The sequence below is a fragment of the Sus scrofa genome, chromosome 4, assembly GCF_000003025.6.
Source record: "Sus scrofa isolate TJ Tabasco breed Duroc chromosome 4, Sscrofa11.1, whole genome shotgun sequence".
Lineage (NCBI taxonomy): Eukaryota > Metazoa > Chordata > Mammalia > Artiodactyla > Suidae > Sus > Sus scrofa.
In genome coordinates this window covers 57,016,447-57,044,191 of record NC_010446.5, presented here as the reverse complement: position 1 = coordinate 57,044,191, position 27,745 = coordinate 57,016,447, and the positions used below count along the sequence as shown (strand labels likewise).

The following is a 27,745-nucleotide window of genomic DNA, read 5'->3' as shown; positions in this document are numbered from 1 at the left end:
AATATTCTAGGATGGAAATTACGTTTGGCTATTTATGCAAACTTTCATTTTGCACAAATTAATACAATTCATGACCTGGAATGCCTCAGGGCTTAAATATTTAAATGATGTTGAATATAATCTTTTCCACTGGATAAAACCATCTTCGAAAAAAAAAAAGCAAACTTTCAATGATATTAAGAAAATGTTTACTTACATCTCTATTTGCTTAATGCTTAGAATAAATGCTTTAATTTATGTTATAACCTTCTACTCTGTTCTTCTGTGCTATTTTTTTATTCTTAAGATACTTGTCATTTGGTAACAAATACTGGAGGGGGGATGGAGAAAAGGGAAACCTCCTGCACTGTTGGTGGGAATGTAAGGTGGTACAGCCACTGTGGAGAACAGTATGGAGGAACCTTAGAAAACTGTACCTAAAACCACCATATGGCCCAGCAATCCTACTCTTGGGCATATATCCAGACAAAACTTTCCTTAAAAAAGACACATGGACCCGCATGTTCATTGCAGTACTATTCACAATAGCCAAGACATGGAAACAACCCAAATGTCCATCCACAGACGATGGGAATACTACTAAGCCCTTAAAAATTACAAAATAATGCCATTTGCAGCAACATGGATGAAACTAGAGACTCTCATACTAAGTGAAGTTAAATCAGAAGTAGAAAGACATATACAAGATGATATCACTTATGTCTGGAATCTAATATATGGCACAAATGAACCTTTCCACAGAAAAGAAAATCATGGACTTGGAGAATAGACTTGTGGTTGCCAAGGGGAAGGGGGTGGGAGTAGTGTGGATTGAGAGCTTGGGGTTAATAAATGCAGACTCTTGCCTTTGGAATGGATTAGCAATGAGATCCTGCTGTGTAGCACTAAGAACTATGTCTAGTCACTTATGATGGAGCATGATAATGGGAGAAAAAAGAATGTATACATATATGTGTAACTGGGTCACCATGCTGTACAGTAGAAAAAAAAATTGTATTGAGGAAATAACAATTAAAAAAATTTTTTTAAATAAAAAGGTTAAAAAATATATTTGCCATTTGGACTTCTCTCTGTTTTGCATAATCATATATCAGTTTGGTTTTTTTTTTCTCTTTGCGGTAGGTCATTTGCAAGATGTGAAGTTTTATTTCGCCACCCTTTGAATCTGGGCTTGGCCATTTGACTTGCTTTGGCCAATGTGATATTAGCAAGCATGAGATGAACAAAGGCTTGCACATCAGGGCTTGCTCCCTTTTAACTTCGCATGGGAACTCAAGGCCACAATGCAAATGATCTGAGCTAGCCTACTGAAGAGACCATTTGGAGTAGAGCAGAGCATGCCAGCTGAACAACCTGAGAACTGCTTCACTTGTGAGTGAGCCCCTAGAAGACTACAACAAAGTGAATGGCCCAGAAAAGACAATGAAAAACCCCAGCTGAGCTCAAGAACTGCCCAAATTAATGACTCATGGCCAATAAAATTGTTGTTGTTTTAGGCCCATAATTTTTTTTTATGATCCATTACACAGCAATAGATAACTGATATACTAACACTGATTATCCTCTGAAATTGGAAGTGTTTAAAGAGATTGGGAAGGAAGAGTGGTGGTAAATATAGCAATGCTTTAATTGGAAGAAAATGAGGAAATTTAAGTATGACTATTATGTCAATTCTTAGTCACATCCAAATGCAATTTATACCACTACTGCCCCTGTCTAACAAATCCTCAGTCTTACAAATTGACTTACAGTATTCTAAAATGAAAGCCATATGTAATTTCCAAATGGTTTCAATTCAAGCTATCCTAGTACCAAGTATCCATATAGCAAGACTGTCTCCTAATTTGTTAATAGCGGAATGGTGGAAAGCAATCTCAGTGTCAGCTTAGTAAAAGGAGTTCCTTTGGGCTCAAAGGGTTAAGGATCCAGTGTTGTCACTGAAGTGGCTCTGGTTACTGCAGTGATGTGGGTTTGATCCCTGGCCCAGAAACTTCCACATTCTGGGGCATGGCCAAAAAAAAAAAAAAGAATAACCAGTAAAAGCAAAAGAGGACATTAATGGTGTGATATGATTTGATGGGTAACAAGATGATTTTTCTAATAATACAACCTCATGCTGGCCTAATATAGTGCCTGAAGTTTTTGTTGTTGTTGTTGTTGCTGTTGTTTTTGCTTTTTAGGGCCACACCTGCATCATATGGAAGTTCCCAGGCTAGGGGTCAAATTGGAGCTACAGCCCCAGGCCTACATCCCAACCACAGCAATTCAAGATCTGAGCCATGTCTACAACCTACGCCACGGCTCAAGGCAACGCCAGAGCTTACCGCACTGAGCAATCCCAGGGATCACCGCACATCAGGATATAGATCAGGTTTGTTACCTCTAAGCCACAACAGGAACTCCTAGTGCCTAAAGTTATATTGTCTCTTCTTTGGCTGAAAATACATCACCCATGGTCAGATTAGGGAACTTACAAAAGAGGGGAAAAGCCTAGAATCAAGAGACCCAGATTCTTTCCTAAGTACCTACCTAAACTTAATGGAGTCACTGAACCTCAAAGTTCCTTCTTTTGCAAAACAAGGAAAGAAATCTCTGGTTCCTAGGTTTCCATGAACACCAAATGAGACGCATGGGAAAGTATGTGACAATCTCTAAAACACCATCTAAAATAAAGAATTACTACCCTTCTGCAGGAAAAAGCCATTAACTTCTCAGAACAAATTTCCTTATTTGAATTATGAGCCTATTACCTAATAAAATGATGAGGAAAAGAGACTAGGCACAGGTAAATTGGGTAGAGAAGGAAGAAACCTCCGATGCTGGGTAACATCTTGGAAGGTGGAATCCAGTGTTTCACCTCAATAGGGGGCCCTCCTCAAGTGGCCAGAGGACAAGACAGATGAATAGGACAGAATAAGGTGGCTCAAAAAGGATGCTAAGTGCAAGCATTGCCTACTTCCCAGTTTAGCCTGGAATAAGTTCAACAAATTGCTCTAAATCAAAATGGTTTGATGGGTTCATTTTATTCTTATGTAATGGGACAGGTAAGGGAGAGAAAGAATAAGATAAGATATACCTTGGAATAAAGTTCTTGGTTGGATGTTTGATTTTCATAAGGCAGTGCTTCTCTTTATAATTTTCCATTTGAAAATCAGGTTACTTCCATTTTTCATATTTGAAAGCATAGACCTATAATAGCAGAGTCAGAGGAGGAATTTTGCAGATATAGTAAAAAAAAAATAAAACTGAATTGCTCTTCTAATTGCCTTGCAGACCTACCTTATATGAATAATTATTCATAATCTTTTTTGATTCTGCAGTGCAACAAAAGGTTTTTTTTCTTTTGATGGCAATAAAATAGATTCATTTATTAAGGCTATAACTATCAAAATGAAAACATGAAAAATGATGGGCTCACGCACTAAAAGAAAAAAGAGTTTGAATATACAAAACACTGAACAATAAAACCAAAGTTCTTCTCACTTCAGGCTTTGGAAAATGTTATATGAAGGTGAATCCTGTGCATTTGGTTTATTTCTTTTTTAATTTTAATAATATATTTTAAGCCAACATATCCAAAATATTATCATTTCAAATTATAGTCGATATAAAAATTATTATGAGATATTTACATTATTTTTTCATACTTTGTCTGAGATTCAGTGTGTATACACTTGCTTCACATCTCATATTGGTTTAGCCACATTTCAAGTGCACAGTAGCTACTCTGGTGTTGGCAAATCAGAAGGACAGATTTAGGACATAAGTATATACTTAAAAGAAGGCAACAATTGAGAGTTCCCATTGTAGCTCAGCAGAAACAATCTGACTAGCATCCATGAGGACACAAGTTCCATCCCTGGCCTCACTCAATGGGTTAAGAATCCATCCGGCATTGCCGTGACTTGTCGTATAGGTCACAGAGGCTGCTTGTATCTGGCGTTGATGTTGCATAAGCTAGCAGCTACTGCTCTGATTCAACCCCTAGCCTAGGAACCTCCATCTGCCATGGGTGTGGCCCTAAAAAGACAGGAAAAAAAAAAAGAAAAAAAGAAAGCAACCATTTAGCAAAGAAATTGTCAATTTGACATAATAAAGAGCTCAGAGGTGTAGGAAACATGGAATAGGAAGAAATATCTGAACTTGCGAGCAAAAGCAGGGTGAGGGTGGGGTGGGGGAAGTGAGAGTGGGTTCTGAGGAGATGAGGTCCTGAGCTGTCTCGCTGAATTGAATAGTCAGTGGGAGGAGAAAAGTAGAATTTAAAGTATGGAGGATTTATGGGTCCTTCTTGTGGTTAAAAACAAGTCTATAGCCTAGGAACTTCCATATGCCATGGGTATGGCCCTAAAAAGGAAAAATAAAATAAAATAAAATAAATTTTTAAATAATTTTTAAGAAGTCTAAAGCTCTTGTTATTTTTAATTGATTTTTATATGGTCTTTAAAGGTTATACCACATGCTTATTACAAAATATTGGCTATAGTCCCTGTGTTGTACAATCCATCCTTGTAGCCTATCTTACACTCAGTAAGTAGTTGGTACCTTCACTCCTTCACCTCTACATTGCCTCTCCCCACCTCCCCTAGTAACCACTAGTTTGTTCTTTCTGTGTGTGCTTCTTTTTTGTTGTATTCACTAGTTTGTCATATTTTTTCAATTCTACATATAAGTAATATCATACAGGTTTTCTTTCTCTGTTTGACTTATTCCATTAAGCATAATATGCTCCAAGTCCATCCATGTTGTAGTAAATGACAAACTTTGTTCTTTTGTGGCTGTGTAGTATGCCACTGTGTGTGTGTATATGTGAGTATCTGTGTGTGTGTGTATATATGTATATACACATACCCTCTGTCTGTTCATCTGTTGATGGACACTTAGGTTGCTACCATGTCTTGGCAATCATAAATATTTTAAATATTTAAGTTTGCATGGATTTTATTCTTTTGTTTTATGGCCACACCCACAGTTTATGGAAGTTCCCAGGCCAGGGATTGAATCCAAGCCACAGCTGCAAACTATATCACAGTTCTGGCAACACAGGATCCTTTGACCCTCTAGGCCAGGCTGGGGATCTAACCCATACCTTCACAGTGATCCAAGCCGCTGTAGTGGATTCTTAACTCACTGCACCACTGTGGGATCTCCTGATTGTATTCTTTTTCAAGAGCACTCCACTATTGAGCCACAAGGATTAAAGCTTCAAAAGATTTTAAATAGATATTTTAAAGGAGGAGAGTTTTTAATCAATGGCTGTAAATGGGGAGATTAAATCCCTAATCCATCCTTCTATACCTCTTAGTGTGTTGCTGTGCATTCCTGGGGGAGGGGCAAGGTAACCAGAGTGTAGCCACTCCCCCCCACACTTCCTTTTTTTCCCCCACTGGGGCCACACCTGCAGCATATGGAGGTTGCCAGACTAGGGGTTGAATCAGAGCTATAACCGCTGGCCTCCACCACAGCCACAGCAACTCCAGATCCAAGCCTCATCTGCCACCCACACCACAGCTCACAGCAAGACAGATCCTTAACCCACTGAGTGAGGCCAGGGATCGAACCTGCCTCCTCATGGATATTAGTCAGGGTGGTTTCCACTGAGCCAAGACAGGAATCCCCGCCTCAACTTTTCTAGGTTAAAGTCCTTCCATATATCTGTGGTCCATTGGTGTGCTTCAGTCTCACCCCTGGGTTTCTGGGATTTTCACAATGGTGTTTAGCCTTAGCAGATATTGACTAGTTGGTCTTCTAGTGAGGGGGACTGAAGTTGTAGATGACCTATGTCACCATCTTGATCTGTGCACTTGGTTTAAATTTTTTTAAATGAGATATTGATTTGGAGAAAATAAGACAATTCTATATTTTCTTCATGTAAAAACCCAAAATTACTTTTCTTCTAAAAGAACATCATGGCAATTCTGAACACTTTGCAAATAAATAGAAATTGTTTACTAATTTTGTGAGGATTTTTTTTTTGTCCATACATTTCTTTGACCTATAAATTACCACTAAAGGAGTTCCCGTCGTGGCTCAGTAGCTAACGAATCCAACTAGGAACCATGTATGAGGCTTGCAGGTTCGATCCCTAGCCTCGTTCAGTGGGTTAAGGATCCGGCGTTGCCATGAGCTGTGGTGTAGATCACAGACGCAGCTCAGATCCCACGTTGCTATGGCTCAGGTGAAGGCTGGCAGCTACAGCTCCGATTAGACCCATAGCCTGGGAATCTCCATATGCCACAGGTGCAGCCATAGAAAAGACCAAAAAAAAAAAAAATTACCACTAAAATATGCCTTTTATGTTCTCTCTCCATTCCTGCCTTTTATGTTCTCTCTCCATTCCTGGACATAAATTTCTTTTTTCATGTGATGCACTTATGGGCAATAGTAAGAGATACCTGATAATATTTTCCAGCTCTTCTGAGTTAGACAAAGACTGAGACTTCAAGATGTCACCTAGCCCAGTGGTTTTCATCCCTTCTGGATATGTCCCACAAATGTGCATTTTTTTTTAATATCTTGATTCTCTGCCTAGATGTTTGCATATAACCTGGGATCATTAAACCAAGCACAAGATACAGACACGTTAACTATCAAAGACAAACTAATTTGATAGAAACTGTAGAAAAGTGTTATAAAAGTAAAACAATATCAGAGTCCCCACTGTGGCTCAGTGTTAATGAATCCAACTAGTACCCATGAGGGTGCAGGTTCAATCTTTGTCCTCGCTCAGTGGATTAAGGATCCAACATTGCTCTGAGCTATGGTGTAGGTCACAGACACAGTTCAGATATGGGGTTGCTGTGGCTGTGGTGTAGGCTGGCAGCTATAGCTCCAATTCAACCCCTAGCCCAGGAAATTCCATAGGCCACGGAGTGCGGCCCTAAAAAGACAAAAAAAGGAAAACAATATCATAATATATCATGAAGGCAGAGACCTGTTTGTGTACTATGTCCAATGAAGAAGGCACACATTAAAACACATACTTGGAGTTCCCCTTGTGGCTCAGTGGGTTAAGAACCTGATTAGCATCCATGAGGATGTGGGTTTGATCCCAAACCTTGCTCAGTGGGTTCAGGATATGGCGTTGCCACAAGATGTGATGTAGGGTCACAGGTGCATCTCAGATCTGGCATTACAGGAAGAAGGAAAAAAGAGTTGGGGAGAAAACATCCTTTTTCTGAAGGGTATTTTGCTTTCTTTATAAAGTGGACATTTTCTTCAGAACTTCCTAGATCTAGACATTATGGTTTTTATTTCAAAATCAAGGTGGGTATAATGTATTTCAATATTCATTACCCAAGATGACTTTCAATCTAACTCTGTACATGGTATTAAGCACTAAATAGGCTTGTATTTTTCCAAAATAATAGGTATTTATCAAGTACTACTATATGTTAGGTCTTGGGCTTTATAAACACTGCCTCAAATAATCATTCCAGTTCTGGAAAGTAATTATTAATATGTATATTTTATAGCTAAGGAAATCAAGGTGCCAGAATACAAGATCAAGCTCCAAGGGTCTCTATTCCATTGCGTTCCTCTTGAGTCACTTTTCCCAGGAGCTGTACAAGTTTGTTGTGTGAAATATCTTACCCATGTCCTCCCATCTAATGAGGAGAGGAAACCCCAGTCTTCCACTCTGTACTGCACCAAAAAGTAAACTTCCATGGCTTCCAAATTTCAGGACATTTGACATGTCTGGTTTGAGCTGCAGTGTATGGAGTTACATAGTTATTAGGTATTTACTGAGCCCTCCCTATATACCAAGCATAGTATTTGGTGTTCTGCATGTTATTTCCATTTAATCTTCATCACTTTTCAATGTTGGTCCTAGCATTACCCCTATTTCACATACAAAGACACTGAGATGGCAGGTTAAGGATCCTGCCCATGATACTCAGGCAGAAATTGATGGATTTGAGATTGAACCCTCATCCCTGACTCATTGTGCAGAGGTAATCTGAGGAGCCATGGCGGCCACCACACACACTCCTCATTGACTTCCCCACAATGGTTCATCTGAAAGTAACTTCACATTTATCTCCTTCCATATAAACTGTCATGCTACTTTACGATAATTTATCACCACTCATCAGCGTTTAGAGTCACCTCCATACAAATCTGTGGTTGATTAATTAACTAAAATTGGAAGACATTTTGATGATGAAAAGTGCTAAGTATTCCTATGAATAATAATTAGTGTGAGACTCCAACTAAATTATGTATGTAAGTATTGGAAATCAATCAGAGAGGGAGGGTCAGACCTCAGACATCCAGAACTAGAGAAGATGGATTAGTCAGGGCAACACAAGTGACTAGAGCAGATCTTAGCAGCAAAAAACAAACAAACAGCTTACCAGATGCCTAGTGTGTGCCAGGCACCATTCGGAATCCTAGAGATACAATGCTGAACAAGACAGAAGATCTCTGCCTTCATGGGTCTTACATTCCAGAACATGGCCAGCTTCAGAGGTGGCCCCAGCACAGTGGAGCAGGGTGGCAAGGCAATCTTGCAGCCAGCAAGGTAACCAGTAGAAAAGAAGTGCATGGCCAAGGGGGCTGTGATACAGGCCTGCCCTTCACCCCATCACTGGGAGGGTTGGGATGGCATGAGGCAAGCTTGCAGTCTTAGAAACAAACCAGGACAGAGGGGCTACATCTGGGATTTGGCTACTGAAAGAAGGCAGTGACCTACCCACAGGATGGAGGCAAGAGACTGGTTACTGAAAATGAATCTGGGCCAGCCCATCAGGAAGGTGACAAGAAGGTTGGTCTTCAGGCTAGAATTTCATAAAGACCCCGCAGCCCAGTGGAAACAGAGATGACCCCAGAGGCTAAGGTACATGTGAGCCTCTGTTCTCTGGTGCAGCTGCTGCTGCTTTGGGAACCAAAGAGGTGAGAAGTGAGGACATCAGATCAGCCACCTGCCTTTCCCAGGCTGTATTTTCTCTCTCAAGTGACTTATAACATTGATGTGGCTGTAATGAAAGATCACAGATTAGGTCCCAAACCAGAAGTTACCCAAATGACAGTCTCCCATAGGACTTTTCTCCCCCCTACCAAAGAGTTATTTTTGTTTTTTGTTGTTTTGTTGTTTGCTTGTTTTTTTGAGCATGAATTAGTCTCACTTTCAAGCTTTTTTGCCCAGTAATTCCATTTGGGACCAATTGTATCCTTCTCTCCTGGAAGCTGGATTCCCAGTCTTTGTTCCAAGTGATCAACTTGCTTAAAGAAGTAAAATAGTCCTGACAAAGGTGTACACCCAAAGATGTGCTGTGTGTTCTGCAGGGAAACCTCCTCAGTTCTCCGACTTGAATTCTTATCAGAGAGTCAATGTCTTCAAAGGCTCCACTTCATTCCCTTCCAGTTCTGAGACTTGTCCCCTTTCATACTGCAGAGGCAATAGCCTTTCTTTGCTTGGGCCTCACCATCGTTAGTTTTTCAGGTATAATAAGGGAGTCATTTTCCTTCAGTGATGCTAGGCATATGCCTACAGGCTACCCCTGACAGTGAAAGGCACAAATTGCGGTTTTTTTTTTTTTTAGGGCCACATTTGCAACATATGGAAGTTCCCAGGCTAGGGGTCAAATCAGAGCTGCAGCTGCCAGCCTATGCAACAACCACAGCCAGAGCAATGCCAGACCCAGGCTACATCTGCAACCTACACCTCAGCTTCGTGGCAACCCCAGATTCTTAAACCACTGAGCAAGGGGGCCAGGGTTCAAAAACCACATCCTCATGTATACTAGTTGGCTTCTTAACCCACTGAGCCACACCGAGAACTCCTACAAATTGCATTTATTTGATCAAACAAATTAGAACTATTGTCTTTTGCAGAGAGATGCAATATTTTTTCCAAAGGGTAAGCTTTTAAAAGCGGATGTTTCAGGTATCACTTCCCCAATTTTTTTTAAAGGACTTTCTTAGGAGAGTAATTACAAACTCTAAACTGGTTTGCATCTAAGCTTGGAACTAGGCATTGCCAAAGCTGTCAAATATTTTGCAATAATTATTTGTAAATATTTCCATTTAAGATATATTAAAAGGCTAAGTGACTTTTTTGTGAGCATATGGTAAACATTCAAAAGTCAAATAGTCTATACAACTCTTGATGACTTACTGTCTTGATGAAAATAACTTACAATGTTCTTTTCTATTTCAAATTATGTTATGCTCAAAACAGAGTCAAGTTGTGATGCCCACTTGGCAGTGACATGCTCTTTTGAAGACACATGGAGTGTCCATATTCAAAGTGACTGTAGCTCAGATCTCTTGACCCTGAGTTCAGTGTTCCTCACTCAAGTGTCCCACATGGAACCATTATCTATTTTATTTTTCAATACGTTTCTATCCTACGAGGGAACCATGTTACAGTCTGAATTTTTTTAATCTTTTTCTATGGAACCCTAATTCAAAAACAAAAAGCTGGGAATTCTCATTGTGGCTCAGCAAGTGAAGAACCCAACTAGTATCCACGAGGATGCAGGTTCAATCCCTGGGCTAAGGATCCCTCATTGCGGCAAACTGCAGCATTGGTCACAGATGGGGCTCAGATCCAACGTTGCTGTGGCTGTGGCACAGGATGGCAGCTGCAGCTCTGATTCAACCTCTAGCCTGGGAACTTCCATATGTGGCAGGTATGGCCATAAAAATTAAAAAATAAAATCAAAGGAAAAAAGCTGACTTCCAAGTGACAGCTCAGTTGTCCCTTTTAATGACATGCTTACAGTAAAGACACACTTTATAGTCTGTCTTAGTTCAGGCTGCAAACATAACAGAATACCAGACTGGTGGCTTAACAAAAACAGAAATGTATTTCTCCCAGTTCTGGAGATGGAAGTCCATGATCAAGGTGCTGGTATGATCACATCCTGATGGGGGTTCTCTTCCTTCTCCCTGCCCCCTCAATGGGTGGGAGGGGTAAGAGATCTGTCTGAAGCCTTTCCTAAGAGCACTGATTCCATTCCTAAGGGCTCCACCTCAGGACTTCATCACCTCCCAAAAGCCCCACCTCCTAATACCATCCCCTGTGAAGGCTAAGATTCAACATACGAATTTGGGAGGGACCCATTCAAACCACAACATAATCCTTTGCAATCTTCTTGCAAGGCTTTCGCATGTCTTTCACATCGCCTTAAAAGAATTTCAGAGACATCCAGATTTATAGGCATGGGTAAAAACACAGATTCGTACCAAAAGATTTTAAACTAAAATAGAGAAAGAGCATGACAGTGAGTTAACTCACTGGTCTCCTTTGAGTGGCTGAGACAACTGAGGTTATCTCTGAGTAAAACTGGTCCCGAAAATACTGAATCCTTTTCAAGAATGTTCCATCAGTTATCTCCTTTCTAAGTCAGAAATGTGTATTTCAAAATAGATTCTTGCAAACTATAGCCTTTGGAATGGATAAGCAATGAGATCCTGCTGTATAGCACTGGGAACTACGTCTGGTCACTTGTGATGGAGCATGATAATAGGAGAAAAAAGAAAGTATACATGTATGTGTGACTGGGTCAGCTTGCTGTGCCACAGAAAATTGACAGAACACTGTAAAGCAGCTATAATGGAAAAATAAAAATCAGTATTTAAAAAAAATAGATTCTTGAGGACACTGGAAAATAGCTGAAACTCTTGGGGGTTTTTTTCCCCCTCATCTAGCCTTCCTGGGGTCTTTCAAACTGGGGAGCCTCAGTACCGAGGGCTCCTTTCCACAGAAGGTGACCAGAAGTATACAAAACTGCCCAGAGCTGTTCATCCAGTGTTGCAAAGAATCAGAGAGATTGCCTATATAGAAGCTGTGGAATATCACAGGAAAAACAACTCAGTTTATTCCTTTCTATGTAATATTATGAAGGATGGAGAAGAGAAGTTAACTGTTAGATGATTAATTTTAAAAAAACTGTTAAATGTTAATAATAACTAGGCGTTCCCCAGTGGCCTAGCATGTGAAGGATTCAGTGTAGTCACGGCTGTGATGCAGGTTTGATTCCTGGCTCAGAAACTTCTGCATGCTGTGGGCACGCCCCGAATAACAACAACAACCAGCAAATATCTACCAAGTATTTATGGATGCCAGGTGGTACTGCTCTATGAGTTTTACTCTGAATTGTGGCATTTAATCCTCACAACATCAGTTGAGATAGACACCATTATTCCAATTCTGTAGATGCCTCAATTAGACACAAAGGGGTTAGGAAGGCAGCTCAAAATCAGCTAGTATGTGATGTTGCCTGGATTTGAACCAAATCGGTATAGCTCCAGAGGCCAGACTCCTAAGCAGTAGGTCTCTCTGCTCCTCATGGTGTGAGGCACCACACACAGACACCCCCACACACTGTGATTTCTACCTGCCAATCACTGCAAAGATCTTTACATGTTAGTCCACTGTGTCACCCTTATAAGTAAGGCATGGTTTCATTATTTCCTTGTTCTACCTCTGTATCTAAATTTCCTAATTTCAGCAATACAAGCTTGAGTTGTATTAAACTCCCACTCTCCCAGAAGAGGAGATGGATTATATAATAGTGGGTAAATAATTCAGCATTTTTTAAAAGTTAAAAGCAATATTGCCTGAGGGAATATATACCTCACAATGAAGAAACTTTCATACATCCAAAATCAGTAGATGAAAATAATTCTAGACGCTGGAAGAATGAAGCTAGAGAAATTCTAACAGGAGATTAAGGAATAAATAGTCAACCCTGCAAAAGGCTTTCCCCTCAACTTCAGATAAAATAAATCTATACATAATTTCACGTTCACACTCTGAAGAGTGAATATCTGGAAGAACAAGAGGGCTGTATTTATATTACAAATCAAATAGAGACAACCTCAGATGATGAGTGATCACAGATGGAAGTCTCAGCTTTGCAATTCTGAATGGCAATTGTAAAAAAAAATATTCTCTCTCTCTCTCTCGCGCACACACACACACCCACACCCACACAAATTTGCATTTGTATTCTAATTGCCAGTGTTCATAATTTGATCATTGGTCAAATGCCTGTTTCACCACCTCCTGCCACTTTCTTTCTAGTCCCTCTTCATTCACACCAGCAAGGGGTCTTGCAACAGTAAGAGTCAAGTGAGTTATCAACTTGATTATGTTTCAATGTAAACATGTCCAAAATTTTCATTTGAGATGCCCATATGCCATACCCACACAAACCGAGAAATAAATATAAAGAAGAAATATTACTATGTGAGATTTACTAAAGGCCTCCTATGTCCTGGGCCCTTTATAAACACTACTTCTCATCCTACATGTAGTATACATATGTCTTCATTGTAACACAAGGAAACCAAGACTCAAAAAGATTAAAAGACATGGCCAAGGTCCCAGAGCTAAAAGTGACCAAGCTGGAATTTAAACCCCTTCTGCCAGATCCCGAAGACCTTATTCTTTTTATAACACTACCCTGTCCTGTAAGTACTGGAGACTTAGCAAAGAAGAACCCACAATCTCTATGAACCTTTTTTCTTTTTCTTTTTGGGCCACCCTTAGGCATATGGAGTTCCTGGGAAAGGGATTAGATCTGAGCCATGGTTGCAACCTAAGCCACAGCTGTGGCAATGCTGGATCTTTATCCTACTGGGCCAGGCTGCGATCGAACTGTGTCCCATTACGCCCAAGACACCACCAATCCTGCTGTGCCACAACGGGAACTCCTCTATGAGTTTCTGTGACTAAAAAAAAAAAATCATAAAAAATGATCAAGAATACTAAGACCAAGTTCAAGTTGGAGAGAGAATACAGATTAAATCACAGTCTACTGGAGATACAGTCATCTATGAAATAGTGTTTTTCTTTAAACAGGACTCACAAACAAGTTTCACTCCAATGTTATTTGACTGTACATAGGGAGCCATTTCTACAATGTCAATATAGACCCTGAAAAGTGCTAAATTGCACTGGACACCTTTTGAGACATAAACCGAGCAGTGCTTTCTTATTGTATGAGTTGATAGATATAAAGGTCTTAGGAGAGTTCATGGCATAGAGTAAATGCTATATGAATGCTGTTGTCATCGTTCTCTGAAAATTGCCTCACTGCACCCTTCAGGAATGGACTCTTGCATCCACCATACTGCCTCCTCTTTGGATGCAGGTGGTTGATCCAGGAGTAGAAACCTGACTCAAACCAGGCCAATCAGATCTTCTCTACGGGGAACTGGCTTGGCAATTCCCTTTGCTTCCGTAAGCATCAAATTGAGGGGACAGTTCAGGGCCTGAGAAGGCCATGTTCTACTCAGTGTGTGAGTTAATCTGCTAAGGGAGGAAAATGAAGGGGTCGAGAAAGAGAAGAAGCAGAGATACCATGTGGATCCCAAGGTGGGAGATGGAGGGCTAGGTTGCAATGGGCGGGAAGCCATCCCACTTCCACCCAGCTCTCTGTGGGGTCTGAACTTTAGTTCCTCTCATTAGGTCACTGTATCCCTTTAACATATTGCCAATTTGCCTAAGTTAATTTGAGTGGGTTTTGGTAAGTGGCAATCAAATGATTGCTGATTACAACAGAAATAGATACATAATTAAGGGTGGCTAAGAAAATTTGAGAGAAACCCCAGGACCCACGTTTTATTTATTTACTTATTTATTTTGCTTGTTTGTTTTATTTTTATTTATTTTATTCTATTTTTTAATCATTTATTTACATATTTTTTTTTCTACTGTACAGTATGGTGACCCAGTTACACTTACATGTAGACATTCTTTTATGGCACATTACATGTTCCATCATAAGTGACTAGACAGAGTTCTCAGTGCTACACAGCAGGATCTCATTGCTAATCCATCCCAAAGGCAACATTCTGCATCTATTAACCCCAAGATCCCAGTCCCTCCCACTTCCTCCCCTTCCCCCTTGGTAACCACAAGTCTATTCTCCAAGTCCATGATTTTCTTTTCTGTGGAAAGGTTCCTTTGTGCCGTATATTATATTCCAGATATAAGTGATATCATATGGTATTTGCCTTTCTTTTTCTGACTTCTTTTTTGTAACTTTAGATACAAGTTGATCTTAAACTCTATGTAAGAATGATTCTACTTTGAGAAACTTTGGCTATGCCTTTGCAGTTTGAGATTTATGCCTGTACACTTCCTTATGGCTTTCTGAAACATTTTTCTGTAAGCAGTATTACTGTCATGCACAAATTCTATCCTGGGGACTGAAAGGATTAAAGAGTCTCCTTTATTAGCAAGCTTTTTGCTAAGAAGTGACTTAAGGGTTGGCCAAAAGAAAGATTCAGACAAAGAATACAATACCTAGATATTATTGACACAACAGCAATCAGCCTTAATACAAATTTTAGAGAGCTCAGGTCTTCTTGGAAGCATATGTGGAAGAAATAAAATAGCTTCCGCTTCTAGAGTTGCTCCCTTTTTTTTTTTTAAGGGCCACACCCACTGCTTATGGACATTCCCAGGCTAGGGGTCAAATTGGAGTTGTAGCTGCAGCCTATGCCACAACCACCACAGCAACCAGGGATCCGAGCCTTGTCTGCAAGCTACACCACAGCTCACAGCAATGCCAAATCCCCGCCGCACTGAGCGAGGCCAGGAATTGAACCCTGATCACATGGATACTAGTCATGTGCTCATTACCACTGAGACACAATGGGAACTCTGCTAACATTTTTTTACATCAATAAATACTAATAATGCAAAAAGAAACAGCCTTTTTCCAAGCACATCCATGCAGTTATTCTGTTTGCTTCGTTGGACTTCTTTTTTTAATCTCACAAACCATCATTTGCTTATAAGGAGCTCTTCTCAAGAAATACAAATGAATCAAAAATGGACTAACAGCTACATTTTCCTCAGTTTTATACCCTAAATGTGATTGCCTAGCTCCCAAATCCTGTCAGTCTAGTGTAGCTGAATCTCCTCTTTTGAAGACCGGTTTGGGATGTGGTGTTTGAATGCACACACTTGTGCTGTGGCTACAAAATGACTGATTTCTTTCTTTTTTTTTTTTTTTTTTTTTTTTTTTTGTCCTTTTGCTATTTCTTGGGCCGCTCCTGCAGCATATGGAGGTTCCCAGGCTAGGGGTCGAATCGGAGCTGTAGCCACCGGCCTACGCCAGAGCCACAGCAACGCAGGATCCGAGCCGAGTCTGCAACCTACACCACAGCTCACTGCAACGCCGGATCGTCAACCCACTGAGCAAGGGCAGGGACCGAACCCGCAACCTCATGGTTCCTAGTCGGATTCGTTAACCACTGAGCCACGACGGGAACTCCCAAAATGACTGATTTCTATTATGAATTTACAACAAAAATTATATTTTCCCAGGGGGTCCCATCATGGCTCAGCAGTAATGAGCCCAGCTAACATACATGAGGACTCAGGTTCGATCCCTGGCCTCACCCAGTGGGTTAAGTATCTGGCGTTGCTGTGAGCTGTGGTGTAGGTCACAGACGCGGCTCGGATCTAGGCTGCAGCTGCAGCTCTGATTTGACCCCTAGCCTGGAAACCTCCATATGCTTCGGGTTCAGTCCTAAAAAAAAGAAGAAAGATTATATTTTCCCATCTCACTCACACACACATACACACACACATACATACACCCTAATACACACAATTCTTCCACGCCACCACCCCAACAAGACTGCAAGAGAAGTTATCTCTGCCTCATCATCAGTGAATATTTCCCTCCCCCCTTTCCTTCCACACTAACCTGTTCTCACATACACAACGTACCCCCCACACCTCTTCAAAATCCTCTTCCTGATCCTTCACTCCCTATTTCTGGGTCCCCTTCTCAGCCTTTCATCCTAAAGCAATGATTCCAGGCCTGCTGGAAATCTCTTTCTGAACTGCAAAAAATAAGTTATTTGATGAGGAGTCTCTACTTCTATCTTTGTGTATTCAGGAAAGGAGGGAGAGGAGAGAAATTACCGACATCCAAGTTAGAATTCTGAAGGCATCCTTCAATGGAAGCAATGCTATAAATAACACATCTTTAATGGGATTAGTAATATTCTTCAGTTTCTTTCAATCATTTGTTCAACAAAATGTATTTTTTTTATTATCTACTTTATTCCCAGATTGGGGATGTGACTACAAAGAAAAAATGGGGGAGAGGGGTAGTTCCTGATGCAGCCCAGCCAGTTAAGAACCCAACATAGTGTCTGTGAGAATGTGGGTTCAATCCCTGGCCTTACTCAGTGGGTTAAGGATGTGGCATTGCCACAAGCTGCTATGTAGGTAATAGATTTATAGATGTGGCTCAGATCTGGTGTTGCTGTGGCTGTGGCATAGGCTGGAAGCCACAGCTTCAATTTGACCCCTAGCTTGGGAACTTCCATAGGCCACAGAGAAGGCCATAAAAAGAAAAAAGGAGTTCTCATCATGGCTCAGTGGTTAACGAATCTGACTAGGAACCATGAGGTCGTGGGTCTGGGTTCGATCCCTGGCCTCGCTCTGTGGGTTAAGGATACGGCGTTGCTGTGAGCTGTGGTATAGGTCACAGACTCGGCTCGGATCCTGCATTGCTATGGCTCTAGCGTAGGCCGGCAGCTACAGCTCTGATTAGACCCCTAGCCTGGGAACCTCCATATGCCATGGGAGCGGCCCAAGAAATGGCAAAAAGACAAAAAAAAAAAAAAAAAAAAAAAAAAAAAAAGATAAAATTATGGACTTTCTATGGATTGGTCTTAATACATAAGCATGATCTCACAGGAAATTTTACACTAAGTTCAGCAGTACCAACATACAGCATGAAACAATTGCATAGGTAAGGAATTTATGTGTATGTCTATAGCTATGCACATATAAATATTAATTTTCAACCAAACACTTAATTCCTCAATTATTCAGTCATGCACACATAGATCAATAAATACAGATGGTCGGAATTCATATACTATACCATAGATATTGGTATCCCAGACTTCAAATACTTTTTTTTTCAACTGTGTCCATGGCATATGGAAATTCCCAGACCAGAGATCAAACCCAAGTCATGGCAGCAACCCAAGCCACTGCATTAGCAATGCCAGATCCTTAACCCACTGCACCACAAGAGAACTCCTGGACTTCAAAACCTTTGTCATAACCTCTTCTCATTCTTCCCCAAAATACTACACAAAATTTCTAACATCTATTTTAACTCTAAAATAAAGTTATAAATCCAAAATATTTTTTTACTTTTCCATACAGATAAAACATAGTTTCTAAGGATGTGTGTTTTGGAATCAGATAGACCTGGATCCAAATGTTAATACTTTTGTTATTTTGCACAAATTATTAACCTCTCCTGGTCCTTAGATTCCACATCTGTAAAATGAGGATAATAGTATCAATCATATAGAGTTGATACAAGGATTAAATCAAATTTGGTAATGTACAGATTAAGCCCATCATGCCTAGTACAAGGTAAGTACTCAAAAATGTATATTTATTAATATGAAGTGGTTATACTTCATTTATTTAATGAGCTAAACATCAAGAATATTTAGTTGACCTGGAAGCCCTTTAGAAGTGATAGGTTTCTGTGTCCCCTTTTGATGAGAGTATATTGGAAGTCCAATTTTTTCAGGTAGATGATCAATTTCATTTTTCTTTCCATCTCTAATTCTTATGATTTCCTTATGTCCCATGATATGTGTTCAAATATCCCCCTCTACCCTGCTTTAAGGAAGCAAATGCAGTAATTCCATGAGTACAAATAAAACCTCAGTGTGGGAGGCCAATCGAACTGCAGAGGAGCAGGTGAAAGTGATATTTTTAAAATTAAATCCATCTGACCAAACCCAGGGGGCAGATGTGGATACAAATGATGTATGAATTGCCAGATAACCACTCCCCATACATAATCTCCTTGCACGACTTGGAAATGACATTGATTGAGAAATGGTATGCTATTTCTCACATAAGGCCATTAGCTAAGAAGCCTCTTTAACATTCCTTTCTTCCACTTCTCTCCCCAGGGCAGCATTTCAACACACAATGCTAGTCTGGAATTGACATTTGTTCGGAAAGAGAAATTCATTTACCTGCAGCCCTTCCTGAACAGCTTCTCCAGTGAGGAAACACGCTCATATGCCTTTGACCCAGGAATCCATCTCTCATTTAGCTTCCTAAGCATCTGACAGATGAGGAAAAGTTTTTCCAATCACTCAAATGTCAAGCAGGAAGGAGTAAAACTGATCTTTAATTGACCTTCTTACTGGAAAATTAGAACTACCCTTTCCCAGTAATGAAAATCCTTAAACCCCCAGAAAGGGAGGGGGAAGTCAATTAAAAGTTAAAAACTTCAGGGAGTTCCTTTTGTGGCTCAGCAGTAATGAACGTGACTAGTATCCATGAGGACGCAGGTTCGATCCCTGCCCTTGCTCGGTGGGTTAAGGATCCTGTATTGCCATGAGCTGTGGTATAGGTCACAGAAATGGCTCAGATCCTGAGTTGCTGTGGCTGTGGCACAGGCTAGCAGCTACAGCTCCCATTTGACTCCTAGCCTGGGAACTTCCATATACTGAAGGTCCAGCCCTAAAAAAGAAAAAAAATCTCACCTCAGGCAGAAAGCAAGTCCAGGTGACCATTGGGTTAAAAAGTATTCCATCTTTGTCATTCCATTCCCCCCAGGAATGACAAAGTTGGAAACCTCTGCCTAAGTGGAAAAACATTCAGATACTAAATATGGAGAGAATTCCAAGTTTCTCTTATTTTCACAAAGTACCCTGGCCTCAAATATGAAATGGAGATTTCCTTCTTCACCAGAACCCAAAGAATTTATCAGCCCTGTGTTTTGCCTTGTGCATCAGTAATTTTCTCTCCTTATATACATTTTGGTCATAATCTACTCAGCTTGATTTGTTAGTCTTCTAGGGCTACTTTGAAAGTAAGAATTAGAGCAAAGGCCAATAATAATCAAGGAGTAGACAAAAGTTAAATACCATTGTTTTGCCTTCATAGTTTCTTTATACCTTGTTTTTGAAGCATCCAAGTCCACATACATATCTTTGTAAATGCTTTATATGGAAAAATACATTGAGGAGTTCCCGTCGTGATGCAGTGGTTAACAAATCCGACTAGGAACCACGAGGTTGTGGGTTCGATCCCTGGCCTTACTCAGTGGGTTGAGGATCCGGTGTTGCCGTGAGCTGTGGTGTAGGTCACAGACTCGGCTCGGATCCCGTGTTGCTGTGGCTCTGGTGTAGGCTGGCAAGTACAGCTCTGATTAGACCCCTAACCTGGGAACCTCCATATGCCGTGGGAGCGGTCCTAGAAAAGGCAAAAAGACAAAAAAAAAAAAAAAAAAAAAAAAAAAAAAAAAGGAAAAATACATTGAAATGGTATTTTTGCATATTTATCTCTCATTAAACTATAAGTTCTTAATTACAAAGTCTATGCCTTATATATATTTGTAGTAGGGCATCAGATAGAGTTTTGGAATTTTTGCTTTTGTTTTTAATTTATTTGCATTTAAATAAGACCTGGCATAAAATATCTAAAGCCAAGTTCAAGGATGAGTTTAAATTGGCATTATTTGAAATGAAGATAGATTGTTGAATAGAACATCTAGCTCTAATACCAGAAATATTTGCATAAACTTTTGCCCCTTAAAAGTATATTATTTTATATGACAAATGTTGCATTGCAAATTAGTGAGGAAAAGATAGACATTTTTGAATGGTATTGGAATAAAAGGTAACCATTTGGAAAAAGATAAAATTGGATTTGCATTTCACACTGACACCAAATAAATCAGAGATATAAAATATAAAAAGTAAATTAAATTTTTTAAATTACATAATGGAGAAATAAAATAAGGATGAATTTCTTCATAACCTGAGAGTTGGAAAAATATTCCATTTGAAATTCAGAAGTAATAAAGGAAATAGTAAGTTTGACTACACTAAAATAGGAGACCCCATTGCAGTGGGTTAAGGATCCAGCATTGCATCAAGCTGCAGCATAGGTCACAGATGGGGCTCAGATCCAATATTGCTGTGACCGTGGCACAGGCCTGCAGCTGCAGCTCTGATTCAACCTCTAGCCCAGGAACTTCCATATGCTGCAAGTTCATAAAAAGAAAAAAATAATAATAAAATAAAAGACTTGTACTGGAAAAATACCATAAACAAAGACAAAGAATAAACTAAGGAAACATATATAACTTATAGACAAAGGGATGACAATTTCACAGCACAAAGATATCTTTAAAATTGAGGCAAAAGAACAACAGCCAGAGAGAAACAGTTGCAAGAGATGTTAACAAACAGTATACAGAAGAAGAATGAAATATATGAGAAGGTGAGCAATCTAACTCATAAATTAAAATTTTATTAAGATATCAATTCTCACCAACAAGAATGGCAAAAACCTAAAAAGTTGACAATATATCATTTTATTGTGATCCAGCAACTCCGTGACAGTGGAAAAACAGGAGAGAATAATGATAGAGAAGGGGTTGACAGTAACTAGAATAATTGCTTATGCATTTTCTTTTTGACTCAGCAATTCCACTTTTAGGTATCTGTCAAGAAGTGGCAAGTTTATGATTTTTTTTTATATACAAGGTTATTCATTGCAGAATTATTTTTAGTACCAAAACCTGGAAACAACGCAAAAGTTTATCAGTAGGGACTGGTTAAATAAATTATCATAAATTAAATATCATATTGTCTTGAAAAGAACTGAAGATCATATCATACACTGACACAAAATGGTCCCCAGGATATTTTATCAAGTGGAAAATTAAAATGTGCAATAGGATAAATAATGTGCTTTTTTTCTATAAGGAAAGAATTTGCATTTATTTGGCAAGTTGCTTTTGAAATTTTTGATATTAAACTTATGCTAATTAAAACTTGTTTTTTAAAATGGGTAGCCATAAAAAAGGAGAAAAATAGAAGAGATGAGAATTGAAGTAACAGCCTTAAAATATGAATACAAAGTGAAAACATGAACCTGACTTGTATGTCAAGTTAGAGACATAAACAAATACACATTTGTTTTTCCCACATAGTTTTTTGACTTTTCATATTTAGTGGAACATATTCTGAGGACAAATAGTTCAAAAGAAATTTAAACAGTACTGATAATAATATTGGTAATTTTACTTTGAATATATCCTGTGGACAAACAGAATTTAAAAGAAGTCTTAACAATATTGGTAATAATATTGGTAATTTTACTTTGAAATTTTATATATGTAAGTGTACAATTAAATTTGATATTATTACATAGTAAAATACTTCATGTAAGAGAAAAGCAATGCAAGCATAAGATCAAAATGTTGAGTTATATTTTTTAAAGTTAAATCTGAATTTGAAAAATTTTTATAAATCCTGATTTTTATTTTCTCTTTAGAAAATACAAATTTCCTAGCTCTAGCTCTGTTCACTGAAGAGGCCTAGAAGCAATGGCACAAAATAGTACCGAGCACAACTAGCACCTAGACTCTGGTTTCTAAATGCCATTTCCTGTTTAAGTGATTCAGAGGCTTCAGAACAATAGCTGATTCTAAATGTGAATCTGGAAATATACAAGCTGAATTATTTTGCTGTGTCAAGAAGCAAGGAAAATATAAGTCAAAGGGTCATTTCCAAAAGTCAAGGAGCCAGCATGAAAGCGTGGCTATTGGCCAAATTCAAAATGATTTCATCATCAGATATAATAATGAACATAATTGTCTGAAACATATTGCACATATATTTTACATAAGTAAAAAATAATTTTTAAAAGTGGAAAAAAATGAAACATAGTTAATATATACCATTTTAAAAATCTTTACTTCAAAAAAGTCAATTAAAATGATAAAATGAAGTGCCTATTTTTCCTTCACTCTATTAACTATATTTCAGGAATTCAAAATCATTCCTCTTAAAAGAAATTATTCCTCTTGATGAGAGAAAGTTCTTCTTTACAGAATAAAGTGGATGAAATTATGGGATTGTAATATAGAAAGTATAGTATTCTTAAAAATCACATTTTATAATCCCAGATGAAATAATTGATTCAATTATCAGTATATAAAATTGTTAGATGAGAAGGACCAAGAAGAATCAGATCATCACCACCCAAATGCACCGATCCTTCTTAGCACCCCCAAAAAACAGACAATCCATGCACCCTAATGTGTCATGATATGGGGTACACGTGATATGGGGCATACCATATGTCGTGATATGGGGCACACCAACCCATGAAGAATTCTTACCAAAATGTTTGAAGGAATCGTACTGAAGGGAAAAAGGCACTCCTGGCATAACCAGGAAGCAAGGAGATGTCCAGTAGCCATTACCCAAAAATATACACACGTTCCATAGATGCAAGGTATTTTGAAAATAGCTGAAAACACCTTCCTGATAACCATCAATTGACTCCAGGATGGGTAGCTCTCCCTGAGATCTGCAGGCAAGCAGAAGGAAGGAAATAATAAAGAAAAAAGTACAAGTCAAAGAAATGTGTAAACAGAAAATACAGTAGAGAAAATCAATGAAACCAACAGTCAAAATAATCAAGAAAAAAAGAGCAAAGACAACTTACCAGTGTAAAGAATGAAAGATGAAACTTAAACAGAAATCCTACAGACATTACGAGGATAATTAATAAGGAAGTAATCTAAACATTAGCCTTACTTGAAAAACAAAGACTTGAAGGTTGTATAAATGTGCTGGAAATAAAAGGCAGATGGAGAAGGATCCATTGCTTCTGGCTTGTCAGATTCATGACCTTCTGAAAAGTCTGAACTTCTCTAAGTTAATGACTTTTTCTCCTTTCTTCAGAAAAGAAATAGGAATCCCATAGAAATACACAAAATGAGTTAAAGTAAGGTATTAAAAAAAGCATTTCATGCCCACAAAAAATGTCAATAAAACTTGAAGCTGAACTGTCCCTAGCTTGATTTGGAGAAGTACTACTGGAAAAATACTACGGAAAATAGCACATAAGGACAGGGCAAAATCCCAATTTTTTCCCGAAATGAGGTAAGGTTTTTCCCCTGAGTGAGTTATGAAATACTTTCTAAACAGGCATACTGTTGTATCTTTGTCTTTTCCAGAGAATATTAATAAATTAGATTATAAATTCTTTCAGTTTGAAAGGAGATCCTATTATGATTGGTTTATAAAGACTAGTAAGCCCTTATTTAAACTACCCTAGGAAAATAAAAAATCCAAGAAAGGAAAGTAAAAATGTTTTTAAACAGCTGGCCTTTAAGAACTTGAAAGAGCTGAAAGTTACAAGGAAACAAAGAAAAAGAACAAGTTTAAATATGAATCTGAATCATAGTAATGGACTTAGTTTGCTAAGTTACAAAATAAAGAGCAAATACATGTCAATTTAGATCAGGCTAGCAAATAGTTTATCTTTTTCAATTTTTTAAAAATTCTTATTTTAAAAATAATTTGATGGTTGATATACAATATTATATGTTTCAAGTGTACGACATAGTGACTTATAATTTTTAAAGGGTGTACTCCATTATAGCTATTATAAAATATTGGCTATGTTCCCTGTGCTGTACAATATATACTTGTAGCTTATTTATTTTATACATGGTAGTATGTACCTCTTAATCCCCTGCTATTATTTGTATCCCCTCTCCCCTTTCCCCTCTCCCCAGAGATAGCCACTAGTTTATTTTCTGTATCTATGAGTCTGCTTCTTTATTTATATTCACTAGTTTGTTTTATTTTTTAGGTTCCACATGTAAGTGATATCATACAGTATTTGTCTTTCTCTGCCTCACTTATTTCACTAAGTATAATATCCTCAAAGTTCATCCAGGGAGTTCCCATTGGTTCAGCATTTAACGAACCCTACTAGCATCCATGAGGACATGGGTTGGATCCCTGGCCTCACACAGTGGGTTAAGGATCTGGCGTTGCCCTGTGACCTGTGGTGTAGGTTGCAGATTCAGTGCAGATCCCATGTTGCTGTGGCTCTGGTGTAGGCCAGTGGCTGCAGCTCCAATTCAACCCCTAGCCTGGGAACTTCCATATGCAATAGGTGTGGCCCTTAAAAAAAAAGTCCATCCATGTTGTTTCAAATGGCAAATTTTCACTTTTTATGGCTGAGTAGTATTCCATTGTAGATATGTGTACCACATATTCTTTATCCATTTGTCTGTGGATAAACACTTAGGTGGTGTCTATATTTTGCTCTTGTAAATAATGCTGCTATGAATATTGGAGTGCATGTAACTTTTCATAATAGCGTTTTTAATTTTTTCAAATACAACCCAGTGGAATTGCTGGGTCATATAATCATTTTAGTTTTAGATTTTGAGAATTTCCATACTGTCTTTCACAGTGACTGAACCAGTCTACACTCCCACCAACAGTGTACAAAAGTTCCCTTTTCTCCATATCCTTGCCAACATGTGCTATTTTTATTCTTTTTTGAGGATGGCTATTCTGAGAGGTGTGAGGTGATATCTCATTGTGGTTTTAATTTTCATTTCTCTGATGGTTAAAAATGTTGAGCCTCTTTTCATGCTCCTGATAGACATCAGTATGTCTTCTTTGGAAAAATGTCTGTTCAGGTCTTCTGCCCATTTTTCAAATGGATAGCCTTGGTTTTTTTTTTTATATTGAATTATAAAAAAATAAATTTCAGCAATATCAGAGCAGCAAATAGTTTATCTTTTTTAAGTAGAACTTTAGTTATTTTAATTTTAGCCATATAAATAAAGAAAATTCCATATGGATAAGCTTGCATAGTATTCCCTAAGCAAGGAAAATCCTGCTGAGTTGTTAGTGTATAACAGTTCTTAATTACCTACTTCTCAGTTTTCTCTGTAACTGTGAATGACTAGAAATTGCTTTTTTTTCTAAAATTGAAGCTAACATAAATGATATGGTAGTTGTAAAGAGGTACTATTGTGTCAGTGGTGGATATGTTTCATCTATTTATCAAGAGAATGGAAGCAATTTCACTGGGATACAAATTCAGTGAGAAAAGCAATAATCCTGAATGTGCTGATAAAGCTGATAATTTTAAAATATTAAACATCTGTGTAATTTGATATGTATTTGTATGTGCTAAAGTACTTATACATAATGTTATTTTAATTAATAAAGAAAGATTGCAAATCATAGTTCAGAAAAATGTTGATCTTTGAGTATAATTTTGAAGTTTTTGTTATGTTCTTACATCACTTTTAAATTTTTATTGCTATTTTCAATTGTGGCAAAACATATAATTTAAATCACTTTTAATAAAGCTATGGTTTTTTTCTCTAAAAAGCTATGGTTTCTATCATATTTGTTAGTACTTACTATTGTATTTATTCTAAATGTTTTCCCTTTTCTTAACAATAAATATTTTGCTTTTTCTAAACCAAGTAATAATTTCCTAACTTTAGGCATCTATGATTTGTGCTAATATATTGAAGTAATGAGCAGTTTCCTCTGGCAGATCGCTCTGATACTGTCTTTCCCAAGCACTGGCCCTGAATTCAGACTGATAAAACTCTTAAGATAACTGTTTTACTCAAACAGTCCTAGGTGCTCCTCAAATAGGCCATCAGGTTTATTGTTTACATTACAACAAATGGATGCTGGATATAATTGAGGTATAATATCTGTCCTATATCAGTTAGCTCAAACATGATGAAAGCTAACTAAAATAAATGACCCAGAGAGCCTTCTTTGGGATTTAGAGTGGGAAAAGTCCTTTTTCTTTCTTCAGCAGATATTACAACTCCCAAATTCAGGCACCCCAATTAAATAAAATCCTTCTTGTAGGTAAAATAAAAAGCTGTGGATTATGGTGTTTATTTCCCAAACTGGGACCTTATCATAAGCCTATTGCTTTCCTTGGTATGCTTCTTGATCCTGTAGCTAAGACTCAACCATGGTGTTTACATCTGGGCATGGCAGTGGCTTAATTAACTAAAGTCTCGACAGAGAGTGTTGTGGCCTAGCATTTTTCACTATGGCTTCCTTATAGAGTGCAGGCTTCCTTGCTCCAAATTAACACCCAGCACTCCTCATTCAGCCTTATTACCACCTATAACATCTTACTTTTTCCAATCCCCATTTAATAGTCAAATGCTGCTCCAATCTAAATCCAGCTAACTTACTTTCTCTTCCTGGTAAAGATGAATTCCTTATCTATTTAACAACTGGCCAATAGTTTATTATACACATTTTAAATCAATGAATTTTATTATATTTATAGTCACACAACCATCACCACAACCTAATTTTAGGACATTTCCATGCCAAAAATCCAGTCCATCCCTCCCTGCAACCTGCCCCCTTTGGTAACCATAAGTTTTTCAAAGTCTATGAGTCTGTTTCAGTTCTGAAAATAAGCTCATTTTTATCCTTTTTTTTAGATTCCATATATAAGTAATAACACATGATGTTTGTGTCTCACTGCCTAACCAACTTCATTTAGCATGATAATTTCTAGGTCCATTCATATTGCTGCAAAAGCCATTATTTCATTCTTTTTTGTGGCTGAGTAATATTCCATTGTAGGCATATATATATATATATACCACATCTTCTCTATCCACTCCTCTGTCAATGGACATTTAGGTTGCTTCCACATTTTGGCTATTGTATATAGTGCTATAATGAACATCAGGGTACATGTATATTTTCAAGTTATGGTTTTCTCCAGATAGATGCCCAGGAGTGGAAATGCTGGATCATATGTTAATTCTATTTTTAGTTTTTTGAAGACTACCCATAAAGTTTTCCATAGTGGTTGCACCAACTGACATTCCCACCAACAGTGTAAGAGGGTTTCCTTTTCTCCACACCCTCCCCAACATTTATTGTT

General features: G+C 38.2%; 1 long non-coding RNA gene across 1 annotated transcript; it reads right to left on the bottom strand.

Moving 5' to 3' along the window:
• Positions 18,242 to 23,898, bottom strand: LOC110260456. The gene is made up of 3 exons (XR_002343767.1): positions 23,587 to 23,898; positions 23,166 to 23,356; positions 18,242 to 19,088 (listed from the first exon to the last, which is right to left on the bottom strand). It is a non-coding gene; the product is annotated as an uncharacterized LOC110260456 (long non-coding RNA).